The following is an 8,210-nucleotide window of genomic DNA, read 5'->3' on the forward strand; positions in this document are numbered from 1 at the left end:
ATGACTCTGATGTGTTTCATGTGTAGCAGGATGGCCTCTATACAGCAGTCGCTGCAAGCATCCACATCGCCACACTCACTTTTCTTTAAGCAGGCGTGCTGGGCTCCTCCTAAGGAAAGTTTGAAACTTCATTTCCTTCATGCTGGTGAACTTTTTACCAAATATTTTCATCAAAGCTTCTCCATCACTGACAGGGATTGTTTGGATCTTCACACTCATCTCCACCAACCCTAAAAAATGAGTCTCACTTTGCTCATATAATGCCAGGAGTGTCTCCATATTCCACAAAAGTCTGTGCAAACATGTAACAGTATCCCATATTCATATGAATATTATTGATATTATAACAAAAGCTGTCACCAACACAATTGTCCCAAGTGCTTTTTTATTAGTTATTGCAAATGCTTGATCGCAGTTCTTGCTAGATGACAAAACCACTTATTAGGTTTAGAAGGAAATGACTTTTTCTACATGAGGTAAAGTTGGAGCTGTTTCCCCAAACTAAATGAAACCATCATTTAAAAAACTACAATCTGTATTTACTCTGAACATCTGTGTTAACATTTGAAACTGGAAACATGTAAGTGTAACAAACATGTTAAAACATAAGAAATCAGGAAGGGGCATGTATAGGAATTTCTTTTACTTATGTATTAATCAGATTATTTTATTGTATGATACCTTGGTGCCACTGGATTTAAACATGTCTCACACTCATACAGTAAGACAGATGGTGGGGGTGTAGTAAGGAAGTTGGGGGGAAGCAGACAACTCCACAGGAAGAGTCTTTTGTCTCTTCGAGGACTCTGGGAGGTAACAAGGGAGTGTGAACCTTAAGGTGTGAAACAGCTGTGTGCTGCCTTTTGTTCCTGGAGAAGGTATTTAACTGAGAGCCATGCTGGGCTCAGGGAGACTCTGCTGACCGTCTGTCCCGCGGTCATGCAGGGACTTCATCAAGCTTGGTTGTCTGTTCTTTGTGTGTTTGATTAAAGAATGTTAGCTACCGCTCACCGCTCGTCTGCAGGCTTTATTTAATGGAAAACTTCCACAACAGGCAAAAAAAAAGCTTTTTGCTAAAAAAAAGATTCAGAGCAGAAGATTTTTGCTCTGCATCTTAAAATGAAAACATTGCATTTATTTACAATTAAAGACACAGAGCAGGAAGTGTGTTACTGTTTTACATCCACAGACACACAAGAAAAGAAGCAGGCAACATGAGGTCAAGTTATGGCAATTTTATTTGTGTGTTTCAGTACATGTATTTAGATTAGAGTTTTTAAAAAACAAGCAAACGTCCCAAGAAGAAGGATGGGGAGAAAGAAAGGTGGAGAGAGGAGGAAGAAACTATTGAGATGCTGCTGGGTCAGTTCTTCCTCAGCAGTCTGCTCCAGAATCCCCTCCTGTCCTCGCCTTGCTTTTCTTTTGCCTTCAGTTCTTTTAAGGTCTTGTTGAGCTGCTCCTCGGCATCTTTAAATTTTTCTTTCAGCTGCTGTTTGGCCAGTTTCCCTTTGTGTTTGAGGAGCTCTTTAGCTTCCTTTTTGTGCTTTCGTAGTTCTTTCAGTGCGTCTTTGCAGCCTTTCTTGGTCACCGTCATTTCTTTCTTCAATACCTTCACCTCAATTTTCTCTTCTGCAAGTTCTTCTTGCACTTTCATCAGTTCCTTCTTCATGTTTTCATTGTGACTCTTTGTATCTTCCATTTCTTTCTTTGCTTCCTCTATTTTCATTTTCTCTTCCTCCAACACTTTTTGAGCTTCCAACAATTCTTTCTTCATATTTTCAATCTCATTTTCTGCCTCGTGTTTACGTTTTTTCTCCTCTTCAAGTTGTTGCTTCACATGCAGTAATTCCTTTCTTAGTGTTTCAGCTTCAGCCGTTACATTTGCAGCTTCTTGAGTTGCCAACTGCATTTTCCTTCTTTCCTCTTCAAAAGCTTCCTGCACCTCCTGTAATTCCTGCAGCACATTTCCTGCCTCCTTCTTTGCAGTTTGATATTTATTTTTGGCTTCTTGTGCTGTGCTTTTCTCTTCCTCCAATGCTTTTTGAGCTTCCAACAGTTCTTTCTTCATCTTTTCATTCTCCTTTTCTGCCTGTTGTTTTCCCATCTTCTCTCCTTTAAGTTTGAGGCCCACATGCAGTAATTCCTGCAATACTACTTCAGTTTCAAACTGTGAATTTTTAGCTTCTCCTCTTGATTTTTCTGCCTCTTCTTTTAATTTGACATTTTCAGCCTGTATCATTTGAAGTTCTTCTTGCAGGTTAATCAGCTGTACTGAATTGTGAGGTGAAGCACTCGCCGATCCTCTTCTCGTTCTCCCTCGATTCATTTTGGCCTTTTAAACAAAGGAGCCAACGTTTTGTAGAGGAGTGAAGTGAAGTTTTCGATGTTTCTTCGTCAACTGTCGTTTGTCCTGCACAGAGATGCTGCTGTAGATGTGTCTCTAGCTGTGTCTGGATACAATGAACAATGCTGGAACTAAGTGCTTGTGTTGCACAGTTCTACTAAACATTCCATTTCATGCATGCTCCGCCCACATGGTCAGGAATGTCAGGTGCTGCATGACCAAATGCTGCTCCCGTTGCCTAGCAATAACAGCTGTTTACTTTTGGGGTCTGGTTCATTATTTAATAAAGAAAACATGTCCAAATATTGGGTGCTGAGGCTCAGCACATATTCTAGCCTGCTGTGTGGGTGGGCAGCTAGAAATCACTGGTGGGCAACATGAGTGAGGAGAAAACTGGAGCAGCCAAGCAGGGAGCTGCAGGTTGCTGGTTTGAGTCTCTGTTCAGATGCTGGTGTCTCCTCTCTCTGAGATGTCTGCAAACAGTCCCAGATAAAACAATAAGGATAATAAACAACGTGACTAAAATAACAATTATGACTCTGATGTGTTTCATGTGTAGCAGGATGGCCTCTATACAGCAGTCGCTGCAAGCATCCACATCGCCACACTCACTTTTCTTTAAGCAGGCGTGCTGGGCTCCTCCTAAGGAAAGTTTGAAACTTCATTTCCTTCATGCTGGTGAACTTTTTACCAAATATTTTCATCAAAGCTTCTCCATCACTGACAGGGATTGTTTGGATCTTCACACTCATCTCCACCAACCCTAAAAAATGAGTCTCACTTTGCTCATATAATGCCAGGAGTGTCTCCATATTCCACAAAAGTCTGTGCAAACATGTAACAGTATCCCATATTCATATGAATATTATTGATATTATAACAAAAGCTGTCACCAACACAATTGTCCCAAGTGCTTTTTTATTAGTTATTGCAAATGCTTGATCGCAGTTCTTGCTAGATGACAAAACCACTTATTAGGTTTAGAAGGAAATGACTTTTTCTACATGAGGTAAAGTTGGAGCTGTTTCCCCAAACTAAATGAAACCATCATTTAAAAAACTACAATCTGTATTTACTCTGAACATCTGTGTTAACATTTGAAACTGGAAACATGTAAGTGTAACAAACATGTTAAAACATAAGAAATCAGGAAGGGGCATGTATAGGAATTTCTTTTACTTATGTATTAATCAGATTATTTTATTGTATGATACCTTGGTGCCACTGGATTTAAACATGTCTCACACTCATACAGTAAGACAGATGGTGGGGGTGTAGTAAGGAAGTTGGGGGGAAGCAGACAACTCCACAGGAAGAGTCTTTTGTCTCTTCGAGGACTCTGGGAGGTAACAAGGGAGTGTGAACCTTAAGGTGTGAAACAGCTGTGTGCTGCCTTTTGTTCCTGGAGAAGGTATTTAACTGAGAGCCATGCTGGGCTCAGGGAGACTCTGCTGACCGTCTGTCCCGCGGTCATGCAGGGACTTCATCAAGCTTGGTTGTCTGTTCTTTGTGTGTTTGATTAAAGAATGTTAGCTACCGCTCACCGCTCGTCTGCAGGCTTTATTTAATGGAAAACTTCCACAACAGGCAAAAAAAAAGCTTTTTGCTAAAAAAAAGATTCAGAGCAGAAGATTTTTGCTCTGCATCTTAAAATGAAAACATTGCATTTATTTACAATTAAAGACACAGAGCAGGAAGTGTGTTACTGTTTTACATCCACAGACACACAAGAAAAGAAGCAGGCAACATGAGGTCAAGTTATGGCAATTTTATTTGTGTGTTTCAGTACATGTATTTAGATTAGAGTTTTTAAAAAACAAGCAAACGTCCCAAGAAGAAGGATGGGGAGAAAGAAAGGTGGAGAGAGGAGGAAGAAACTATTGAGATGCTGCTGGGTCAGTTCTTCCTCAGCAGTCTGCTCCAGAATCCCCTCCTGTCCTCGCCTTGCTTTTCTTTTGCCTTCAGTTCTTTTAAGGTCTTGTTGAGCTGCTCCTCGGCATCTTTAAATTTTTCTTTCAGCTGCTGTTTGGCCAGTTTCCCTTTGTGTTTGAGGAGCTCTTTAGCTTCCTTTTTGTGCTTTCGTAGTTCTTTCAGTGCGTCTTTGCAGCCTTTCTTGGTCACCGTCATTTCTTTCTTCAATACCTTCACCTCAATTTTCTCTTCTGCAAGTTCTTCTTGCACTTTCATCAGTTCCTTCTTCATGTTTTCATTGTGACTCTTTGTATCTTCCATTTCTTTCTTTGCTTCCTCTATTTTCATTTTCTCTTCCTCCAACACTTTTTGAGCTTCCAACAATTCTTTCTTCATATTTTCAATCTCATTTTCTGCCTCGTGTTTACGTTTTTTCTCCTCTTCAAGTTGTTGCTTCACATGCAGTAATTCCTTTCTTAGTGTTTCAGCTTCAGCCGTTACATTTGCAGCTTCTTGAGTTGCCAACTGCATTTTCCTTCTTTCCTCTTCAAAAGCTTCCTGCACCTCCTGTAATTCCTGCAGCACATTTCCTGCCTCCTTCTTTGCAGTTTGATATTTATTTTTGGCTTCTTGTGCTGTGCTTTTCTCTTCCTCCAATGCTTTTTGAGCTTCCAACAGTTCTTTCTTCATCTTTTCATTCTCCTTTTCTGCCTGTTGTTTTCCCATCTTCTCTCCTTTAAGTTTGAGGCCCACATGCAGTAATTCCTGCAATACTACTTCAGTTTCAAACTGTGAATTTTTAGCTTCTCCTCTTGATTTTTCTGCCTCTTCTTTTAATTTGACATTTTCAGCCTGTATCATTTGAAGTTCTTCTTGCAGGTTAATCAGCTGTACTGAATTGTGAGGTGAAGCACTCGCCGATCCTCTTCTCGTTCTCCCTCGATTCATTTTGGCCTTTTAAACAAAGGAGCCAACGTTTTGTAGAGGAGTGAAGTGAAGTTTTCGATGTTTCTTCGTCAACTGTCGTTTGTCCTGCACAGAGATGCTGCTGTAGATGTGTCTCTAGCTGTGTCTGGATACAATGAACAATGCTGGAACTAAGTGCTTGTGTTGCACAGTTCTACTAAACATTCCATTTCATGCATGCTCCGCCCACATGGTCAGGAATGTCAGGTGCTGCATGACCAAATGCTGCTCCCGTTGCCTAGCAATAACAGCTGTTTACTTTTGGGGTCTGGTTCATTATTTAATAAAGAAAACATGTCCAAATATTGGGTGCTGAGGCTCAGCACATATTCTAGCCTGCTGTGTGGGTGGGCAGCTAGAAATCACTGGTGGGCAACATGAGTGAGGAGAAAACTGGAGCAGCCAAGCAGGGAGCTGCAGGTTGCTGGTTTGAGTCTCTGTTCAGATGCTGGTGTCTCCTCTCTCTGAGATGTCTGCAAACAGTCCCAGATAAAACAATAAGGATAATAAACAACGTGACTAAAATAACAATTATGACTCTGATGTGTTTCATGTGTAGCAGGATGGCCTCTATACAGCAGTCGCTGCAAGCATCCACATCGCCACACTCACTTTTCTTTAAGCAGGCGTGCTGGGCTCCTCCTAAGGAAAGTTTGAAACTTCATTTCCTTCATGCTGGTGAACTTTTTACCAAATATTTTCATCAAAGCTTCTCCATCACTGACAGGGATTGTTTGGATCTTCACACTCATCTCCACCAACCCTAAAAAATGAGTCTCACTTTGCTCATATAATGCCAGGAGTGTCTCCATATTCCACAAAAGTCTGTGCAAACATGTAACAGTATCCCATATTCATATGAATATTATTGATATTATAACAAAAGCTGTCACCAACACAATTGTCCCAAGTGCTTTTTTATTAGTTATTGCAAATGCTTGATCGCAGTTCTTGCTAGATGACAAAACCACTTATTAGGTTTAGAAGGAAATGACTTTTTCTACATGAGGTAAAGTTGGAGCTGTTTCCCCAAACTAAATGAAACCATCATTTAAAAAACTACAATCTGTATTTACTCTGAACATCTGTGTTAACATTTGAAACTGGAAACATGTAAGTGTAACAAACATGTTAAAACATAAGAAATCAGGAAGGGGCATGTATAGGAATTTCTTTTACTTATGTATTAATCAGATTATTTTATTGTATGATACCTTGGTGCCACTGGATTTAAACATGTCTCACACTCATACAGTAAGACAGATGGTGGGGGTGTAGTAAGGAAGTTGGGGGGAAGCAGACAACTCCACAGGAAGAGTCTTTTGTCTCTTCGAGGACTCTGGGAGGTAACAAGGGAGTGTGAACCTTAAGGTGTGAAACAGCTGTGTGCTGCCTTTTGTTCCTGGAGAAGGTATTTAACTGAGAGCCATGCTGGGCTCAGGGAGACTCTGCTGACCGTCTGTCCCGCGGTCATGCAGGGACTTCATCAAGCTTGGTTGTCTGTTCTTTGTGTGTTTGATTAAAGAATGTTAGCTACCGCTCACCGCTCGTCTGCAGGCTTTATTTAATGGAAAACTTCCACAACAGGCAAAAAAAAAGCTTTTTGCTAAAAAAAAGATTCAGAGCAGAAGATTTTTGCTCTGCATCTTAAAATGAAAACATTGCATTTATTTACAATTAAAGACACAGAGCAGGAAGTGTGTTACTGTTTTACATCCACAGACACACAAGAAAAGAAGCAGGCAACATGAGGTCAAGTTATGGCAATTTTATTTGTGTGTTTCAGTACATGTATTTAGATTAGAGTTTTTAAAAAACAAGCAAACGTCCCAAGAAGAAGGATGGGGAGAAAGAAAGGTGGAGAGAGGAGGAAGAAACTATTGAGATGCTGCTGGGTCAGTTCTTCCTCAGCAGTCTGCTCCAGAATCCCCTCCTGTCCTCGCCTTGCTTTTCTTTTGCCTTCAGTTCTTTTAAGGTCTTGTTGAGCTGCTCCTCGGCATCTTTAAATTTTTCTTTCAGCTGCTGTTTGGCCAGTTTCCCTTTGTGTTTGAGGAGCTCTTTAGCTTCCTTTTTGTGCTTTCGTAGTTCTTTCAGTGCGTCTTTGCAGCCTTTCTTGGTCACCGTCATTTCTTTCTTCAATACCTTCACCTCAATTTTCTCTTCTGCAAGTTCTTCTTGCACTTTCATCAGTTCCTTCTTCATGTTTTCATTGTGACTCTTTGTATCTTCCATTTCTTTCTTTGCTTCCTCTATTTTCATTTTCTCTTCCTCCAACACTTTTTGAGCTTCCAACAATTCTTTCTTCATATTTTCAATCTCATTTTCTGCCTCGTGTTTACGTTTTTTCTCCTCTTCAAGTTGTTGCTTCACATGCAGTAATTCCTTTCTTAGTGTTTCAGCTTCAGCCGTTACATTTGCAGCTTCTTGAGTTGCCAACTGCATTTTCCTTCTTTCCTCTTCAAAAGCTTCCTGCACCTCCTGTAATTCCTGCAGCACATTTCCTGCCTCCTTCTTTGCAGTTTGATATTTATTTTTGGCTTCTTGTGCTGTGCTTTTCTCTTCCTCCAATGCTTTTTGAGCTTCCAACAGTTCTTTCTTCATCTTTTCATTCTCCTTTTCTGCCTGTTGTTTTCCCATCTTCTCTCCTTTAAGTTTGAGGCCCACATGCAGTAATTCCTGCAATACTACTTCAGTTTCAAACTGTGAATTTTTAGCTTCTCCTCTTGATTTTTCTGCCTCTTCTTTTAATTTGACATTTTCAGCCTGTATCATTTGAAGTTCTTCTTGCAGGTTAATCAGCTGTACTGAATTGTGAGGTGAAGCACTCGCCGATCCTCTTCTCGTTCTCCCTCGATTCATTTTGGCCTTTTAAACAAAGGAGCCAACGTTTTGTAGAGGAGTGAAGTGAAGTTTTCGATGTTTCTTCGTCAACTGTCGTTTGTCCTGCACAGAGATGCTGCTGTAGATGTGTCTCTAGCTGTGTCTGGAT

Source organism: Astatotilapia calliptera, chromosome 9 (genome assembly GCF_964374335.1).
Source record: "Astatotilapia calliptera chromosome 9, fAstCal68.1, whole genome shotgun sequence".
Lineage (NCBI taxonomy): Eukaryota > Metazoa > Chordata > Actinopteri > Cichliformes > Cichlidae > Astatotilapia > Astatotilapia calliptera.